Source organism: Xiphophorus couchianus, chromosome 10, assembly GCF_001444195.1.
Source record: "Xiphophorus couchianus chromosome 10, X_couchianus-1.0, whole genome shotgun sequence".
Taxonomy (NCBI): Eukaryota; Metazoa; Chordata; class Actinopteri; order Cyprinodontiformes; family Poeciliidae; genus Xiphophorus; species Xiphophorus couchianus.
In genome coordinates, this window is record NC_040237.1 from 14,347,777 (window position 1) to 14,369,304 (window position 21,528).

Genomic DNA, 21,528 nt, shown 5'->3' on the forward strand with positions numbered 1-21,528 from the left:
GGAAACGTAGGACCACAGCGGGGTGTCGCTCCACTGATAAGCAACAGAGAGGCAGATCTGCTATTAATAAAGACGACTGCAGCTGGTTTTGGGGTATGCTTGGAGAAGCGTTTCTCTCAATTATGATTCTTACCTTGCTTGACTTTGTCTCTACCGGTGTTGCACATCTTTATACCGGCTTCGTTTTTTGGCCCGTTCGTTGCAAAAATAGCTTAAATTGGTCCAATCGGTTGAAGAGTGTCTGTGAGCATCAGTTTCTAAGTCTTACCACAGCTTTTATATTAGATTGACTAGAAAAAGTGTAAAAGTGTAACACACTATGATCTATTTTATGGCTGTATGTTTAGGATTATGGTTGTTCTGGAAGGTAAACCACTAGAGTCTCATCCTGTCAACTCATCAGCTGTGACCTCCTTCCCTTTTCCTGCTAAAGAAAAGTATTCCCCATGGCATGACGCTGTGGTAATGGTGTTTAGTTCAGCACTACAACTTGCAAGTAAATCTAAAGTTCAGTTTTAGGCTCATCTTTTGATGTATTTGGCTTGAAACTGACTTTTTATGGCTTTCTTTGTACCATTGATGTTACAAGTCATCCATACAGACCAGATTTGGATTTGCCCACCTGAGTTGTGGATCTCTTCAGCTCCTCCAAAGTTATAACGGGCCTCTTGGCTGCTTCTCTGATTTTTGTTTTTGTGATTAATGCTCTCCTTGCCCTGCCTGTCGGTTTGAATGCTTATTGATGCAGATTTTTCTCTGATGTTCTACAGCAAAATCTAACTAAGCCATATTTCTTCTTACAGTAAATCATATCGGTAGTCTCTATGGTCTCATTAGATGACTTCTGAGGGTTTAACTGGACTTCCTTTAGTGGTATCAGACTAAACGGGTGTTGAAATCGAAACACATGTCCCATTTCGTTTAGACTATTTGCTACATTTTCAAAATCATGTATAATTTTCCCTCCTTTTTACAAAAATGCCAACACTATGGGTCCAACTTTTACCTACATCGAGTCCATTAGTGCTGATGTCTACTTCTATTGTTCCAATCAAAGCATGCAAGCTCAACTGTGTTTCATTCTGCTTAGACTGAACTATACAAATCATACAAATTATGGAACAACTTGCCTTTGCAGGTCAGGGAGGCCCCTTCACTGTCCACTTTTAAAGCTCATCTTAAAACTCATCTATTTTATTTGGCTTTCAACTCTAGCGGGATCTAGTTTTAAATTGTATGTTTTTGTTTTTAAACTGTAAGTTTTTATTTTATGCTTTTTTATTGTTATGTTGTGTTTTGATGTACAGCACTTTGTATCAGCTGTGGTTGTTTTAAAGTGCTTTATAAATAAAGTTGGTATGGTATGGTATGGTATACAAAAGTGAGCTTGACTGTCTCTTTTCTGATTTCCATGCGATTCAGTGCCAAATACGTTTGTTTTTTCATCTCTCCATCATTTTGTTCTTAAGAAGCTCTGCTCTGCTATGCTTTTGTCACACAAACAGTCTCTCTGTTCAAGCTTTGCTGACAATTTACAACCAGTACTGTTACGTTTGCGTGTTGTACTTCTGGTAAATAAGTCTGTTTTGGTTTATTTCATTTGATTTTTTTACCCCCCAAATCTGCAGTGGAAAAAGCTAAGATAAAAGCATCGCCTTGTCGAGTTTCACTAGCAGGCGGATGATTCACAACACAGATGATTCACAAATCATTGAAAAAGACTTGGATGTACTGTCACTATTCAGGGCATAAGCTGAGTGCTGTGCTCATATTACAAAGACTTCATTTGATTGGCGTCTATTTATTTCGTTGGTCATCTTAACCTGCTCGCTAGCCTAACATCAGCATCTTTATTTATTGTGCCGTTTATTCTCACATCGATCTTTACCTCATACAATGTAACGTAATTGCTGAGTCATATTTTGAATGGCCGCTCTAACATTTGGTTTCTGTTTGCTGAAAAGGCCCAGAGGAGTGTCTTGTTATCTCGCACTAACAAAGCTCTCTGGTTTCTCCTATTCTCTTAACACCGGCGTGTGCCGATGCTTCCTCTCTGCTTTTGCCTGACAGCAGCCTGTTCAGCGTTCTGTGTCACAGATAAGCGCATGCCGTGCACCGGGGCACGGCATGCAAACGGCATGCATTGCCGCATGCAAACGCGGCAATGACACATTGTAGCTTTGTGGACGGTCTTGTCAAAACGCAGACTGATTGCTCCACAAAGGCACACAATGTAAAACTGACTATTCATACAAGAAATTTGAAAAGAAAAACAATTAAAGCAATGCGAAGTCTATAAATATCAGTTATCCCCTAATTTAGTTTTGCTTCCAAAAAGCTAGATATATTGCTAGTTTGTCTAGACTTTTTTTGTCAACCCCATCATGCATGGATTATGATCCTTTATGTCAGGATTTTTTTCCAAAGTGTTTTTGATTTTCATAAGGTGGGGGGAAAAAAACATTTGTAAAAAAAATCTTTAGGTGATCAATTGTAATTTTCTCCAAATACAACCTTGTTATTTGGAAAATACATCAGTGGTATTGTTCTTTAGGAGTTATTTTATGCCACAATGTATATATATATATTTTTTTTTTACCTGCCAGAGTCGTCTACAGCAGAAGGAGGGACTGGATTGGTCGGCATGCTTTTTCGTCTTGGATTTAACAAAAATGTTCTTGCACTTGCAGTGGATGGCCAGTAGTTGGCAGTATATTGTATGACACACAATATACTGCCATGTGTGCATTTATAATATTAAAAATCCACAAGAAACACAAAAAAAGGCCTTTAGAAAGCTGTCCACGGCAGTGGCTGCTCTGCATGAAAGGGTTAAGGACTTCTAAAGTATTTTTTAAGTGCTACTACACCAAGCTTTTTTATCAGCATGTATGTATTTTTGTTAATTCACGTTGACTTATGATTATTTTGCAAGCATGAAAGGCTCTCAACTTAGCAAATTATTACTTTATTACATTTCTAGATGCTTGTTTTACTATCACACAACATTAAATTGGTGCACAACAGTAAAGTGGGACGTATCCCAACGAGGTGATTACAAATGAACTGAGTAGAATAAGCTCAACAAATCAACTCATGTTGCAACCAGAAACGTCTGTCTATTTTTCTCTTTTGTTTTTATGATTTTTCGTGATAGACCAACACAAAGCAGAGTGTAATTGCGAATTAGAGGGAAAATGAAGCATACGTAAAAATAAACACCAACTTGAAAAATCACTTAATTAGGGCAGAGTCCACCTGTAGGTAATTTAATCGCAGAACAAATTTTATGTCGAGGTTTCAGAGAACATTAGAGAGCAAACTGCAGCATGGAAACCGAGCAACACAGCAGGACAGATCAGGGAGAAACGTTTGTGGAGAAGTTTAAGGCAAAGTTTGGCTTAAAGCAACAACCCAAGCACTCACTTAAACCTAGTTAAGACAGCATTAACAATATATTTCCTATTATTTATTTAATTCATTTAGCTATATTATAACTGACTAAGGACAATGATCCTTCTCAACCGATTATGCTAGATTTAGAGTAATAATAAAAACCAAGGCAAAGAAACAAATCATTTTTCTCTTGCAGAGGATTTATGTTATGTACAGCAAGGCATGATAGGTCTACCGTTCATTTGCTGTAAACAATATCATTAAGGCATCATTCCAAACAAAACTCAAATATTTATTTTGAAATTCCTGGCTGATTTCCTGCCAGGCAATTCAAATCATACAAATTCTGTCCCTTTTTGGGTTTTTTTCTTTTTGCTTTCCATACATCTAGCACACAACCCCAACTGGTCACAAAGATCCCTGCCAACCTCTTCCACATCCACAGCAGCTAATCTTACATTGCTTCGGTGTGGACTGCTTTTGATTGTGTCTCTAACTTCTAACCTTCTGTTGTGTCACTCAATAAAAAGCGATAAAGCCTTGGGTCTAAGAAGGGAGATCAGAAATCACCAAATTGTTTTCTACATAAAACAGAAATATGAACAGTGACAATTCAGCAGCATTGCTTTATAGCCAGCCCACAAATAATCATCAGCATAATTAGGTAAACATTAGGTTTGCTTGTAACTTAACAGACTTAAGCCCAATTTTCCAAACAACGTACACAGAAAACTAAAGAATTAAACAATCTTGCTGTGACTTTGCAGCACAAATGGCTTTCCACAGAGGTAATTGGGCTTCAGCGAGTTCCCCGCTCTCCGTTTCTCCTCTCGGTGACAGGATGCCACACGTACTGGCTGGCATGTCTAACGCGTTCGTGCATTATTAGTTCTCACATGGGTCCAATTAGACTTCCAGCTGAGCGAGTTGGCACACACACCCTGCATCATTTGTGCTGCTGAGATGCAACATATGGGCCTATTATGATGTCTAATTACATTCTAAGACAAAGGTAATTACAATAATAAATAATGTGTTTAGATTAGTCAGAAATAAGTCCAGATGCGGAACATGTGTTTTGATCTCTCAGCTCTCCCTCCTCTTGCTTTGCATGGTTTTCTAAGACTTGCTGTTGTCAAGCTTCGTCATTATCTTTCATGTAAATGTTGGAGTTGGAGAGGACTCACACACACACACGCACACAGAGCCACGTCTCTCTTCCTTCTTCCATACATATTGTAAATTCAAAGCCCAATGAAAATGCATTGTCCAATGTAAAGCAGGCAGTAGCTGGCAGAATGAAACAGTAGCGGCATTGTGCAGTTTATTAGCTAAAAAGGTTGTTAAGCGAGATGAGACTCTTATTGACTCAGAACCTTATCAAGGAACTTCAGCTTTACATGACGCAATATGCTGAGTGCTTTCATGAGAAAATGTTTCTACCCTAGTTATGTTAAAGACATGAAAATAAAAGGAAGAAAACTGAAGAATCTTCAATTCAATTAAATGGACAATAAACTCAGCAAAAATGATGATCCTCCTGCCATCTTAAGAAGCCGATGAAGCCATGTGTAGTTTTACTAATATTTAAAAACAAGCACAAAATGTTTCAGGATAGGCTTCTGTTATTCCAAATTAGCTCAGTAAGTGTGGCTAGCATTACTAAAACTGTAGTCCTTGTGCATATTTCCCAAAGAATGTAAATCCTCCTCTTAGCCCTATTTCCAAAAAGGCTGCCAACATTTTCAACTTCAGTTTTTCCGTGAGACAAAGATGCAGTTTAGAAGCTGAAAAAGATAAAACACTATTGTCCGTTATCTCCTGAAGGTTTCGTCTTCTCGCTATCGCATCACCTAACATGTCTTAGATTTGGTATAAAACTGCTTACATCTCAGAGCCTCCTTTGACTTAATTTTTCACTCACCTCACTGATATCGAACATAAATAACCTCTCTGAGTAACAGTATCCACACTAAAGAGTGTTGTTGTCACCGCGTTTCTAACCAGCTGATGATGATGATAATTTATTTCAGACAGACATATCACCAACAAACATAATAATAATACTTTCACGTTTCTAAGTGTAAATACAATACCTATCAAATGTACATACTCAAATACTGTACATGTAAATACACCACTTATTCGGTGACTGTAAGTCTGAAAAGGAGTATGATGAAGTTTAACTTATATAATCATAACCCTTTTCCATTCATTAATTCATAGCATATGCAGTCTTCCTATTTCTACGTAGTATCCTTTCCATAACAATAAAACAGTAATAACTATAATACGTTTTCCTGAACCAAATGAAAGTAATACATACACCCATATATATATATATATATACATACGCATCTACCTGCATATATACATACATAATATTTGCCTATTTACACACCCACATATATTTACACACACATACAAACCCCTGCATCCACAGTGCTGTAATTCTCAGCCAAATTCATCACCTTTGTTCATCCTTATACTTTTGAATAGTAACCATTTTAAGTCTTTTCTTAAAATATCTCATGCTTGGACTTTGCTTCAGCTCTTTAGTGAGTTTATTCCAGATCTTCACTACTGATTATTTGTCAAGCTGAAAATAGTTCGACTCCAATCAGCCGATTTCTCTGTGCGTCTCCAGACATAATCTCCTTCCATCCATCATCTCTTTTGTACCAAGACCGGTCATGGGAATAACGGGTCTGGAAAGGGAATCCCAGCCATCACTTTCCCCAGCAACACCTCCTGACATATTCCGGCCAGAGGGAATGCGTATCGTTTCCAGCATTCTCTGGGTCAACCCAGGTTCTCCTCCAAGTGGGACAATCCTGGAAAACCTCCAGAGAAGTGGACCGAGGTTGCATCCTGTTCAGATCTGTCTTCCAGTTTCAACAAAGTTAAGGAAGAGACGTTGAAGTATAGCTGGATTTCAATTTCAAAGTATCTAGATTGGTATCTAGAAGATTGGTTCTAGATTGGTAGAAGACCTTGCCGACTTACACAACTTTCATATAACACAAGGTACCTTGAAGCAGGTTAAGGGGAAAATAATTAAATCAGTACGGTAAGGAATAAAGGCTCATTAAGGGAAATTAATGTGCTTAATCAACTGACTCCATTGAAATTCATCTCATTGATTGTTTATTATTAGGATCGATGCCTTCACGCTGTATCAGAAGACTTGCAATGGAAAAATGGCCAAAACAGAGAAGGTCATTGCTGAGGCAACGTGGCAGTGTGTTGGCCTCATGGTTGGAGAGCTGTGGATGGAAACGATGGAGACATTAGTAAAGTGGAACTGAAGCAGTTTTCTCATCAAAGCTATGTTCCCATCTCAACAGCATCATCATTATGGTTATGATGCACTTTAAAACATGCATTGTTTTAGCGTGTTTCTTCGTCCCAGCTTGTGGGAATCTTGATAGATTGTGGCTTGAATTGTTGGGCTATATGGAACCTGAGTTTTCCAAGGATTTGTGCATGTCTAGTGCAGAAGTGAAGATGTTTTTACGAGACAGAAAATAGGGAATTTTGATTTGGCGCGTACCAGGAATCTACAATCATTATACATAGCCCAGTACTGACAGACCAAGACCAATGGAAAGCTCTAATGCAGATACCGACTTCCAGCCTCCCGGCTTTATTTCTGCTCTTTTCTCAATTACAATAAAATCTCCAATGTTGTTTCCCTTTGAACTAACAGCTGAGCCACTTTTTCAATTTGTACTGCCTCTCTCAGCAACGCAGAATCAGACAGCGAGGCTGATTTATGTAACTAAAGCCATATTTAGCGTAATGATTAAATGGCCCTAACATTGCTTTTGTCTTTACGTAACGGTAAATCAATGTGATGTTGTTGACGTTTCACTCTAATGCACTTGTTCTTCTAATTGGTTCGAATGAGCTGTCATGGGAATGTGCCCAACCATCTGGCCATAGTTAAGTGACTTACAATGATCTCTATTGCATATGTTACAAATATATCTAAATATACAGATTACAATGGGATATGGTGCTTAGATCAGATTAGGAAACATGAAGACAACAACTACAAGCACTTTCTTTTCCCTTTTTCATGCTGTGGCATAACATTGCTCAACAAGCCTGATTAGAGTCTCTGCGTTTTCATGCAACCTTTTCTAAAGAATGTAATGAGCTCACACATCAGGCAGCTGTTCTCAATCAATATTTGTTGACGTGAAATCCCATTAGTTTTCTAATTGCATTTGCATAAACTTTTCTCCGTTTCATAGTTACTATGCTAAATTGGTTTTTATACAGAGTTTACCTACAGTGGCCCTCGAGTGTTTGCACATGTTTGCTGTGATTACTGTTTGGCAGATGAAACAACACGGACACGCATACAGACAACCGCGTACCGTACCAGACGTACGTACGTATGCAAACATCAGCAGCATCCCACCTTAAACATCTCGCATTCCCCATCAATGACTAGCTCACAGTAAACAAACATTTATCTGCTCCTCTGGCAGAGCAAAAGTGCAGCGGTGCCGCTTGTTTGGTGGACGGCCTCGCTTGATGTAAACAGGCTATTGAACTGTGTTTAACAAGAGGTACGATTTGGATTTGCTAAGAGGATTTTTCTCCTTCCTGACACATAGGTGCTCACAGTTTAGAGTATTAGGATTTCTGTGGTTTGGCTAGCTTTCATAGGGAGAGCCGGAAAACAAATTAACTGTTGAAATAGCAGCAAAGAACATCTAATAGAGGGCACCAGTATGGCTGTATGCATTGTGGGAACCTATAGTCACCTTCTTTGTACCACTATGATTACACATATATCTTAAAAGATGATGGTGATATACTTTAATGAATTTGAATCTAATAAATTAAAACTTATCAACCGATCAGTAGTAGCTAGCTAACAGTGGTAGGTAGAGGGATCATTGGTGTTTACCTCAACCAGCTCTTTAGCCTTACAATTTATGCGTGGCTTACAGTAGCAGCACTGCCTTATATTGTTTCTGGAGAGATTCTACAAGGTGTTAAGGACATTGCTGTCAGGTTTTGTTTTTTGTAATAAGAAGGTAGCATTACACAAACGCTGCATATCCTTGATGCCAATCTCCTGATCCACCAGATACCAAAGGTGGATCCGACAGTGGATGTCACTGGAGAACAGTGAACCTACTGTTATTTTTAAGAAAACAGTCTGTGATGACGAGAGCTTTGTGACACTGCATTTACTTGCTGAACATAGCCGTCAGAAGAAGGCTATGCTGTGGACAGCTGCAACGTTTATCCAAGCTGAAAGACATTAACCGCCTCCTAATACATCCAGCTAGAATCAGATGTTGCTAAGGAAATGGTCACGATTCAAAATGTTAGAATATTTTAACAATATTGCCCAATAATATTATTGGGAACCGTAAACAGTGCATCCTGTTATTCAAGGGGCAAACATTAGTGGGAGAAAGCAGTGGTGTTGTTGTTTCCTGCATTCCATTCATTCTCATTAGCTCCACTGGGGAGTGAGTCATGCATCTTTTTCTGCAATAAGCCATCATCCTCTACACATCATCAAACCAGTTCACATCCAAACACATGAGACATTCTTTACAACAGCACAAAAAGAAATGCTGGTTACCAATACTGGTTACCAGTATCAAGGTAGAGCTACCAAGGTTTTAAAAAGATAGTTTCAAGCCTGACAAAATGTTACGTCACACTGTTCCCACATCTTAAAGTGACGGAAGGTTTCTTTAACTGCATGAACTATCCCTCCCTGACCTGTTGCTGCATGCTGCTGGTCAGTTGGCTGAAAGAAAGCCCGACTACTTGACCAGGTAATTTCAGCTTGTTATATCTAATAAATAAAGTATAAATATATATAAAATAGGAACTTTAAAACGTTTGCTAATCTTCAGGACTGTTTCTTCTGCATTTGTGTTTACGTCTATGTAATCTATTCACACATTAGCATTTTTGAGAAAATACGGTGAAAACATGGTAGTTGTGCTCAAGTTTGTCTTAGTTGATAATCTTGTTGTGGCCCAAATTTCTCCTCAAGAAATTTAGCTACCTTTTAACAATTGGTAGCTGCTATCAAACAACCTTAAATTCTAACATATAAATGCTAAATGGGCTGAATTTTTCATTGTTGTTTTCTGGTCCACTCAAGCTGGGCCAGATTACATCCAATTACATTCATAAATGCGCACACGCAAACACACCGACACACATCGATGGGCAACATTTAGCTAAGTGACTAGCCCAGGGATACACCAACATGTGGCAGGAGGACGCATAGCAACAAGGTAGCCTAAATTGTAATAGGCAAACTTGTACAAAATGCTTCCTCCTTCCTTGGCTAATGGCCACTGGCTTTACGAGAATAGCATTGCTCTAGCTAGTTTCCATCAACAGAGTGGAAGTTTTTTTTATATATATATTATTTTAAGGCATATTATTGTGGGAGAACAAACTTGATAAAAATGTGGACTTTGGATGTAATATTATTGTTCCCCGATTAGGTGCAGTAAAGTACCGCTGCTGAAGATAAAATATTCATGATGTCTGGTTACAAATCAGAAACAAATGTTCGGCCGGTGATAGCTTAAATGGTATTTCAAACGTTGTCCTTTGGAATTGCATTTGAGGTTTGTGCTAAATGTCTAAATCTTCAAAATGTATTTAAATGATGACACAGAGTCTCAGGCCGTCTTCCCCTAAAGGACATTTTAGTGTGTGGGAAGAGAAAAGATCCAGGTGCAACGTCTACAAACTGAAATATTCCACCACGGTGTGACAGCTCCAGGTCCCACATTACCTTCAACTTGTTTTTCTTCTGAACTCTTGCAGTGACATGTAAATGAAGGAAAAATACACTTTTTAAACAGGTTACACCTGTAAAATGGAAAAATATATCTTGCATTTTTCCCATCTTAAAAGCCTTAACTCAGAGCTAGGCTTTAGCGGCCTAAAGAGGACTATTGTTCTTTCAGAGCCAAGCAAGGTAGTCAAAATTGAGTTGTGCTGAAAGGTAAATTAGGCAAAATTCTCAACAGGGGAAACAGTTTGAATCACAATAAATAGAAGGCTTGGTACAGTGGAGTACAACAGTCATACCGAGGAAAAATAAAAAAGTAAAATTACGAGAATAAAGTCATAAAAATAAGAGAACAAAATCACTATACAACGAGAATAAACACATACAAATAATACAAGTCGAAGTATTGCAAAAATAGCTGAAATGAAACGAGAATAGAGTTGTAGTAATGAGATTAAGGTCGCAATATCACAAGGTATTATGACTTCATAAAAATGAGGTCATATTACAAAAATAATATGAGAATAAAGTCATAATATTACCAGAATGTATGTTATTCAATGCGACTTTATTCTTGTAATTTTATGACTTTATTTTCTCATTACATTTTTGTATTTACTTAGTGTGGCTCCAACTCCACGTCATAGTTTTGCACATTTTTATACAAAAGCAGGAACAAAGCATTCATACAAAACTGATACGCTTTAAAAGCTATACCTTCAAATCCCCATCAACTTATTAATTCTTGCGTCTGACCAATATTTTTGATCAATGCTGGTTATCTGTGCTCTGTCAGTTCTGAACTCTGGTGATGTGTGGTCTTTGGTCACAGGTCATGTGGCTGAGATATGTGGTGTTTTAATGTTGCTTTGTTTACCCGCGAGAGGCCCGACTCTGGTTTCACTTGTGTACGCCGCTCTGTTTTTATGTGCAGTGTTTCACTGTACATCATCTCACACACACCGTCAGCTAGTTTGCAAAGAGACCAAGACATGCTAGACGTCACACTCCACTAAGGTACAGCAACCGTTTTCCATTACCCGGGTTCTAACTTGACAACTGTTCGCAGACGGTCCGCTTAAAGTTTGGAACCTGGATTTAATCAATTATTACTTCTAAGTAGCCTGACAAACCTTAAATGAAGAAACATGGTTTCGAGTATGATCTCTTATTGCTAGACATAAACATACATGATTCATCTGTTTTTAATACCACGCAGTCTCTCTTTTGTCTTTAGCCCAGGAGTAATCCGGGTCTTGATGAGGCTTCGGAAGCTTCTCTAGCTTTCTGTGCGCTCACCGCTCGGATTATTGGCTGTTTTGGCAACATATAAGCTCACGGGTAATTGGCTGAAGAGATGTTTGCTCTTCAGTGGGACTAGGTTCCTTTGTGGACACCTCCACGGTTGGCCGCTCGCGTTACTATGGAGGACTGGTAATTGAGTTGCAACTTTATGACACCTCCCATGAACCGTTACGAGGAAATTGCTGTACATTTCCTCCAAATGACAGCGGAGAAGAAGCCAAGGGTCGGGGGATTGCTTTACCAATTTTTTAATTGCGACAATATGAGCCGTTTCACTTCAGTCCAGAATCGCCAAGAGTTGCTGTTCAGTTTCATAACAAACATGCAACACAGCAGCTCACTTGAACACGTCACAACAAAGACACAGAAAATACAACATTACTTATGTTGCCTGTTGCTTAACGAGAGAGCTTTAAATAGACCGTCCAGGTCTGGTCAGTCGGTAACTTACGGACAGAAGATAACTCTTTCAACAGGGGTGTAACGATACAGTCAGCTTACAAGACAACACTATAAATCATAAGACTTAAATAATGTTTTGCTGAGAAAAAGTATTTACCTCTTTAAATGTTTGTTCTGTTTATCCTTGTTTAATTTAAATATTCTGGGTAACTTGAGTAAATACAAAAAGGGCAGTTTTCAAATAATATCTTTATTTATTAAAGGAAACATACCCATCCCAAACAACCTGGCCCAAAGTTAGAGTTAAGTGTTCACAATGTTACACGATGCCTAAACTGCGAATAACTACAGAGACCTGATTACTACCAGACATGTTGTATTACAAAATCAACAGAACCTGCATGAAAATATGGGGCTAAAAGTTCTCAAACAGCAAAACAATCTGGTACAACATACATAAATTTAAAGAAAGAAAAAGACATTGACATCAATTGATCTGGAGGGAAAAGGTTACAAAGCCCTTTCGATTGCCTTACGACTCCAGCAGACTACAGTTGCTGCCATTAAGTCCTCAATGATCCCAATGACCTTTAGGGAAAATATTTTAAGGTCAAAAATGAAAAATAAATGTGCTTGATAAAAAATGTTTGTGTCTTGGTACATTTGGTAAAACACTAACAGCATTTTAGGAAAATAACATCATGCAAAAATATTATTGGGACATGAATTGGGTCAATGATTGGCAGCAGCATCGACTTGCAGTGTCAGGTTAAAAAAACAAAACAAAAAAAATTAATAATCGAGATCCTTAGGACAAACTTTTTTACACCCAAACAGCTGTAAAAATTGAAGTTTACTCTGTTTACTGCTATCGACTTACATAGCACCTGTATCCTACAAATACGAACATTTTCAGTCTGAAATCTACATTTTGGATGTAATGAGCTTACTTTTGTCTGATATAGCATCTCTATGTGCTGACTAAGCTGAAAGGCAGGGCCACATTTCACCTTATTCCGTGTTTAACAACGTATTTTTATATTTTCTGTTCTCCCACTGGGGTGCTTTCTGGCTCTAATGGTTTCCACTATTGGGCTCTTTTTAAAGTGGAGCTGCATGTTATGTCACTGCAATGATTTTCTGGAGGAACTTCAGCCTAACCTTACATCCCAGAGTTCATAATCAAGCTTGTCAGATGAATTGAGGACTCTGATATACCCTTGGCGTTTACTGTGTGTGTGTGTGTGTGTGTGTGTGTGTGTGTGTGTGTGTGTGTGTGTGTGTGTGTGTGTGTGTGTGTGTGTGTGTGTGCGTGTGTGTGTGTGTGTGGCTCTGGCTCGTAGCTGGCCCTGTGACGGAGCGGATACCATTCCAGGACATTGCCTTTTGCCTATTCAGTGCAGGAATATCCAAAAAGTAAATATTTGCTGACAAATTCCAGAAAATTGAATTGGCTCCGTTTTTAGAATTTGCTCTGATCCGAGGGAATCAAAAGAAACGCAGAAGGTGCGCCGTAGCAAACGAGCTCTGATGTAATCCTCCGCGTTTGGTATCTAGAGCGCAGGCCGGTCGATATGATTAAAGTCCGATGTGATGTGAAAGTGACATCTACCCAGCTCACATAAGTGCCATACCAAAAATCCCCTGAGTCAAAGTACCAGAAAAAGATTGCTCTGTTGAAATGGGAGAGCTGTGATATTTGGGTACATGATGTGCTTGTATTAACAATCCAAGTACAAAGAGGTTATATTTCTTCTCGTTTCAGTCCTCTTGGTCTGACTCTTGCCTCGAGCGCATGTACTGTAGATCAAAATAGGCCCGAAAAAGACCAAAGTAAACCTGTCAAGAACGGGTATCGGTCTGGACGAATGGTCAGGGCTGTAAATTCTTCGACTGGGGTTACGGCCTCGTTGCCGTGTTCCGTCGGATTTTCCACGGAATACGTCACTCGAACATGCAACTCCAAAAAACACTTAATGTAGTCTTCTAAAGCTCGATAAATGCGTGTTTGAGCTCCTTCCGGTGAGTAATGACAATGAAAGGAGAAGAGCCGTCTTGTACTGCTCGTCTTGCGACCGATGAGCTCGCGGCAAACTCTCCGAGTTTAAAGAGATAATGAAAAAAGTAGAAGTTATGGCTGAGCCTGTTGTTGTTGGCCGCTTCCCGCACGAGAAAACTTGATGTTGTCATTAGAGTAGCTGAGAGAAATGCCATGACTTCATGTCAGCATCATTGCCTTGGAAAGGTTTTGTAGTTTTCTTATCACATGGGAAAGAATTATGTTTACTGGATCTCACTGACCACAAAGGCTTAAATTCTTGCTCCAGCAGTTTAATGAGGTATGATAGCTCACACTCCCGAGACGTGGACGTTTCTAAGCGTTTTCATAACTTTTAAAATAGGTCTGTCGTAAAGCAGAAGATTGAGATTAGTCAACTGTTTTGTAACGTCTTAAAAATTTAAAAGAAGATCCTTTAAATAGATATTTAAGAGGTATTCTTGAAACACATCCAAGCATTTGCCTCTGGGACAGTTAAGTTATTGGTCACTATAAGCAATTAATTAATCACAAGGGAGCTTGATAATTTCTATTTTGATCACTAATTTTTGTTTGTTTGTTTGCTTAGAACAACATCATAATCCCTTTTATTTCTGCTTTATTTTGGATATTTAAAATATTGTCCAGTTCCAGCATGGCGTCTTCCTTACATTATTAGTTCTTGAGAGCGGAAACTTGCACTATTTTGCCTTTATCAATATGTCACTTGAAAAACAGTCTCAAGGGCGTGCCGTGGTGGCGTAGGGGTTAGCGCGACCCAGGAGGCCTTGAGTCCTCGACGCGGCCGTCGCGGGTTAGACTCCCGGACCCGGCGACATTTGCCGCATGTCTTCCCCCCTCTCTTTCCCCTTCCTGTCAGCCTACTTTTGTATAAGGGACACTAGAGCCCACTTTTTCAGATCATGAAATCCCAAAATAAAATTAAATTAAAATTGTGTAATAAAAATTGGCTTTTTATTACACAATTTTTATTACACAAAAGTAAAAAAAAAAAAAACAGTCTCAAGAGAACATTATAATTTATCACAATAATTTCTTGGACAATTCGTCGTAGTTTTACTATGTATATTTTAACATGTGGTGCAGAACAGCAGTTTGTTCCAGTGAAAGGAGCTCTTAAATACTGCTTCAGCATGACGACATGTCAGGGGCAATTTCATGCTCCCAGCTTTCTGGAAACAGTTTGGTTAATATGCCCTTCCAGTCCTAATATGTCTGCTTGATCCTGAAGTACCTTTGAGATGAACTAGAGATAAAACTGTCCTTCTTGTCCAACATTAGTGTCTGACCTCATGAATGGGATTCTGGAAAAAAAAAGTAAAAAGTCCCATAAACATGTCTTAAACTTACAGCAAAGCCTTCTTAGAAGAGTTTGACCTGATAAAGCTTCAATTAAACCCTATTGATTATGTTTATAAAGGTATGTGAAAAAGTTTACTTTAATATTTTAGTCACTCATTTCAGGAAATGATATATAAATTCATTACATATACAGTAAGATATTTTAAGACTTTTTTTTGTACTTTTTCAGATCATGAAATCCCAAAATAAAATTAAAAACACAGATTTCTGAATTTCTGTAAACTATGTTTGTTTTCTATTAACTAAATTGTTTTGTTTTTTTGGCCTCCTTTTGTTCTTAAACATTTGTAAAAAAAAAATAAATAAAATAAAATATATATTTTTTAAAAATAGTACAGCCTGATGATGTCTAATAAAGTATCAGCTATTGTGTCTCAAGAAATGCAGTAAAGGTTTCCAAACATTTTAAACTCTTTCCTGTGACAATAGAGGTTATTTCTCCAAACATAGCAAAGGGTGACATTTTCACGCACCTTTGCCAATACTGGATCTGTTTTTATTCACATTAATGATTCCTTTTGCGTGTAAAAGTTAATTAATATTTAGGGGCCAAGATGTTTTTGAGTAAATAACCAGCAGACAGAGTTTGCATCACAACGTCTGAAAAGGTGCGCACCACCATCTTCCAGTAATTCTGGAGTTCAGGGCAGCCCCATACACAGTAAAACAATAAGTTTTTAGATTCAAAACATTTCAAACAAGCATCTGGAATGGCGAGGTGGACCGCTGTTTATGCGGCTCACACGTTAGAAAACATCTGTATAATATTAATTAATAGTTTTTGTAGCTGTACCTGTATTTTTGCAGGCAGAAGAGCAAATATTTTAGCAATGCAGCGCACATTTCCAAGAGCCGGTCGCACTGCCAGATCCCAGTTGCTTCAAGGAATGTGCAATAACTAAACGGTAGACTAGAGGTAGCACTAATTTTAGAAACAAAATGGTTCAAAACAAGAAAAGCTACTAAACAATCTAAAGCTGAGTAATCTATGGAATGCTGTGCATGTCAAGTTTGGGTTTTTTTATACCAAAAATACAATAATTTAGATTTGACACATTCAAAATTAACAATTAGATTTGTTAATTCCAGGCATTCTGCAAAGGAAAATTTATATATGTTATTTGTTTAGGAAATCAAATTAAGTAGGAACGTCTTTGGCATACAGATCAGAGTCGCACCGCTGAGAGAGTTTTGGTTTGAAAACAGCCTAAAGAGGACGACAAACAGATCTCAGTTTCTCAGCTTATTAAAAGATTGAAATCTGATGACCTTTTTATCACGCTTCCAAAATACATATGAGGATCAGTGTTGTGTGTCGGTGCATTCGTGTGTGAATGTGTTTTTGTTATTTAATATTTGCTTGTGCAAGATAGTGAAACAAGATAAGTGGAAATGCTCCAAAGCAACTAACGTACAGACCACTACAAAACAACAACAACAAAAGAAACAGGAATGAGGCGAGTAAGATTGTTTCCTCTTCTTAATTGTTTCATATCAGTCTTCAAGCGCTGCATCCGCACGGTTGCATAACGAGTTCAGAACTCTCTGGCTTCAAGGAGCAAGAAAGCGAGTTTTCTTCAATTACCTGGAGCGAGGCCACTTTCCTGTTGCACCCTCCTTCGGAGCCCCGCTGGGACTGGCAGAGCTGCTGGCGCTCGACGAGATCCGCTTTTAACTGTGTGAACATTCCTGCAGCGGCTGCTCTGCTCAATTTATTGGCTGCTTGATTAGATGTGTGTTTACTTGGAAGACTTGTTGACCCGCTGGAGAAGGGCAGGAAGATGAGTAAGAGAAAGGTTAGGGTAGGAGGGGGAAAGTGAGTCCAAGCATTGTGCTCCGCCGGGAAACGCTGGAGCTTCTGGGGGTCCAGCTTTGATGCACCGTTTGTCACAGGCAGCAGCGTGACAGACAGAGGACGCTTTCAAATGTGCAGCAGGAAATAATGAGACTGAGGATGAAGTATTTCTTCCGATTTCGCATTTTTTGTGATCATCAAACTAACTAGTAGTATTCCAGACTACGGTAATCTTAGTAAATTAAAGTAATTACCCCCTAAATTTGAGATCTGATTGTTGCCACTCTTGACTACAACACCTGCAATCAGGCGTTACTGATAACCCTTCCCTATCTAGCTCAGATTATAACAAGCAATAAGATTAGTTACCATAACTACGCCGATGATACGCAGCTCTGCACTGCAATGTCACCAGGAGACACTGAACACATTCAAGCGCTGGTTAAATGCTTAAAACAAATCAATGTGCGGATGTGCCGTAAGGTTCTTCAGCTGAACAGAAACAAAAACTCAAGTTATTATATTTTGGACCTAAAGCGGACCGACCCAGAGTCAGCGCGCAGCTTCAGTTGTTGACGATCAGGCACAAAACCTGGGTGTGGTGACCTGGATCTTGGAACCCGTACATGGAGAACCGGAACTGAGTCTTTAGGCTCCTCTAATCTGGAACAAACTTCCAGAAAACTGCAAAGCTGCTGAAACACTAAACACTAAAATCCCATTTGTTTAAGAGTTGCCTCTGACTAATGATTACTGGATTATTGCCACTGTAATGTAACATTTTGGCTTTTTATTACACAATATTCACAATTCAAATCTATTATGACTACCGTCAGCACCAACACTTTAGTAGAATTACCGACTAGAATCAAAATTGAAAAGTATACATAGATAGATTATATAGTTCCTAAATTACCTATGATATATAATTAAGATGCTTGGTGACATCAATTGACAAGAAAAAGCATCATAAAAAATTTTAATTAGACCACAAATGACAAAATCTCAAATTACAGTGGCAATCACAAAAATGTATACGAATAGTGAGTGGGATTTAATAAGTTCATCTACTCACTTTCAAGCTACATGCATTCTTATTTGTCTAAATAAGACAAATAAAACATAAATTGGAAAACTCACACAATATTCTGTCTTTCCTGCATGCACATGTATATTTATGTGTTGGATATGTTTTGTTTGTTCCTATTTTACTTACTAAGGGGTAACATATGCAATATTTTTCTTTTATATGACTCAAAATAAAGCAACAAACTAAACTAAACTGCCTCGTTGTTGAAATGTGCTACACAAATAAACTGGACCCGTCTTAATTGGCAGTAAGTCAACTTCAGGAGGGATATTGGCCAACTCTTATTTTTTTTTAGGAGAATTGTTTTCATTCACACACATTGGGGGATTTTCCAGCATAAACAAACAGCCTCCTTAAGGCCATGGCCCACAAACAAAGTCAGATTTGTTCCTCCAATTGTTCTTGAACCACTCAGATGACTTTCTGCTAGATAACAGAATTTATGGTTTTATCATTTACAGGAAGCCAGTCAAGTCCCCAGCAAAGCAGGCCCACAGAATCACACTACCACCACCATGTTTGATTGATATAAAAACATCAAAATGTGTTAGCTGTAAGCAGATGTAATAGTGCACAACTTGCACTTTGGTCTCATCGGTGAAAAAAAAAAAAAAGTTTCTGCAGACATCTCAGACAACTTTGAAAAATCACACCTGAATGTTTGCTTTGTTGAGGGTCGTCATTTCTCATACAGAAATAAAATATCAATTCAAATACGCTGATATACTCCCTTGAAATTAATTGTCTACATACACATACACTGTCACGGCCGTCTAAGTTCCAAAACCAGAATTATTCCAAGAAATGGCTGAGTACGGGTGGCAACAGGAGGTTTGTTTCTTGAACGCACTTTTGACTTTACTGTATGTAAAAGTATGTAATTAATTTTGAGCAAAAATCATACACATAAAAAATAAATAACTAGAAAATGTCTGGCTTTCTTAAACGGGGCAATGCAGCGTTCTGATGCTAAAAATTAGCATTTCTTAGCAACAGATTAAGAACAAATATTGTTATTGTTCAAAAAACATAAGATTCCATCTGCTCTTTTGAAATACTACTTCCCTTACACTACTTACTACTTAACAAGAATTGTGCAGTTACTGAATTTTGCAGAAAAGTGAAAATCTTTTTGGGGGGGCGGGGGGGGGGGTTATGTCACTGGTGGTAAATATAAAAGTAAAAATCAGATTTATACTTTGTGGCAGTCATCTCTTAACACCAAATTAATGACAAGTAATATTATTGTTTATAAAACATAAGCTCTTTTGAAATACTGCTCATCTGTTTAGACACAAGAAAATTACAGTTGGTAAATTTTGCAAAAGTAAAAATCTGATGTTTACTTCGTGGCACTTGGTTACCAGAAAACTCACTCATCTCTTAGCAACAGATTAAAAACAAATATTGTTATTGTTCAAAAACCACAAGATTTCTTCTGCTCTATTGAAATACTGCTTACCTCATATTACTCACTACTTAACAAGAATTGTGCATTACATGAATTTGGCAGAAAAGTGAAAATAATTCTTAATTTTTTTGTTGTCATCTCATTGTGCACTATGCATTGCTATGGCAGGCCAAAATAATAAAGTCAAAATTCTTCTTTAACTTTTGCAGCTTCCCCACAAATGGAAGGATGCATCCATGTAGGTTTTTCACAACTATCTACTCAAAAAGATCAATCAATCTTTTATCTCCCTTTTATTTATTTATTTAGTATGTCGGAAAATTCTCTTCAACATTTGGTCCGGAAGCAGGTAAAAACTTTTAAATAACCCCAGAAGAAGAAAAATAAGTAAATACTAATAATACCTGTATTACTTAAGTTTACATCAATTATTTTTATTCGGACTTCAAAGAAACCAACCCTAAACACACCACTGTGAACTTCTACCAAAAAAAGTGCTTAAATAGTCGAATGGACAAAATAACCATAAGGTTCTTATTTGACTTATTCCTTCAAGATCCGTTAAGTCTAATACCAAGAACGTCCTAACAATGCCACTGAAGGATACTTTATTACTATATAGACATTTCTGGCCTGATGGGGGAAAAAAACAACTTTACTATTTTTCCTCTGCATGTACTCAACTTCCAAGAATACCGTAGTACATATCAATCTGCACAAGGAGCTTTGTTTAAGTTTTATTTCTAGTAGCCGTTCTGCAGGCCTACTGTGCGCCTTTACCTGCGTGATGGTGTGCTTTTTGTCAGCGTCGAAAAGACACCACGGCTGTGACATTTATTACAGCTTGTCAGCGGAAAAAAAGGCACACGGAGTTCTTTACAGTCACGCTTCGGCAGAAGCGGAGCTTGTTTCCAAGCAGCTTCATCAAAAGCGTCAGTGAAGCATCCCTCGGCGGTTTCTGTACCTGTGATTTTTGTGGCCGCACAGATAAACGATCGGCTTTGTCCGCAGATGGACGAGCCACCCGATCTTTTATCTCGCCTCGATGCTATCTGTCAAATTTGCTCCCAATCTCGTGCCAGCATCTTTCGGGTGACCTTTGACCAGATGAGTTAACACGTTTTATTGATAGCAGCTTGTTCGTTTTAAGGCCCCCCCCCCACCAGGTCAGAGGTGAACAAAACGGGTCAGGTGTCTTGCTTTTTAAGAGCCGCAAATCTCGCGTTTTATTTCCTCTGCTTGAGTTAATTTGGAGATGGGCAAAGGAGAGAAGTGTCAGTGCTGGGCTATAGGGTGAGGATGAAAAATATTCAGGTTCCAATTGGATTTGCCTACAATTTTATACAATTTCATGTCGATTGAAAGGAGAATTTTTTTTTCCCAATATGTAAGGGACAGCGAAGCTAGAAATAAAAATAAAACAATGAAGTACAAAGAACCTTCTGAAACCATTCAATTGTAGGTCCAGCAGCGTATTTAGGGTCTACATCCAGCTGGAAGATGAGTTAGCTAGTTAGCAGAGGTTTATATTTAGGGGAGTCACAGTAAAGGGGGGTTATTATAGAGGTCCACATCACTTGTCAGAATTTTATTTTGTTTCGGAAAGCAAAATTGTCGAAGAACAAACAACTGGAGCTTGGGTAAAGTTACTTATTTAATAAAGTTACTCCGCAAAGATGTTGCGTCAGAATTTTTCATTATCAAAGAAAGGCCTGGAAACGTTTTATTGCGGTATTTGATGATTCACGCTAATGGAGTCACAAAAGTGCTGTTGAGATGTATTTTTCCCTGCAAAGTAAAACGGAACCAGAGGGGATCAGAGTCTTGCATTAATCATGTGTTCGCGTCCACTCTCCGATCCGCGAGTTAGCTCAAAAGAAAAAGACGAGAGAGAAAAAAAGCGCAGCTAGTC

General features: G+C 38.3%; 1 protein-coding gene and 1 long non-coding RNA gene across 5 annotated transcripts in view; one reads left to right on the forward strand and one right to left on the reverse strand.

The window, feature by feature from the left end:
- The window catches only part of myocd (myocardin), a 138,658-nt gene that overhangs the window by 13,759 nt on the left and 103,371 nt on the right, over positions 1 to 21,528 (forward strand). The gene's annotated exons all lie outside the window — the stretch shown is intronic.
- The window catches only part of LOC114151738 (uncharacterized), a 42,832-nt gene continuing 36,312 nt past the window's right edge, over positions 15,009 to 21,528 (reverse strand). Inside the window, exon 4 of the long non-coding RNA XR_003596996.1 lies at positions 15,009 to 15,262. This is a non-coding gene — a long non-coding RNA (uncharacterized LOC114151738). The remainder of the gene's footprint in view (positions 15,263 to 21,528) is intronic.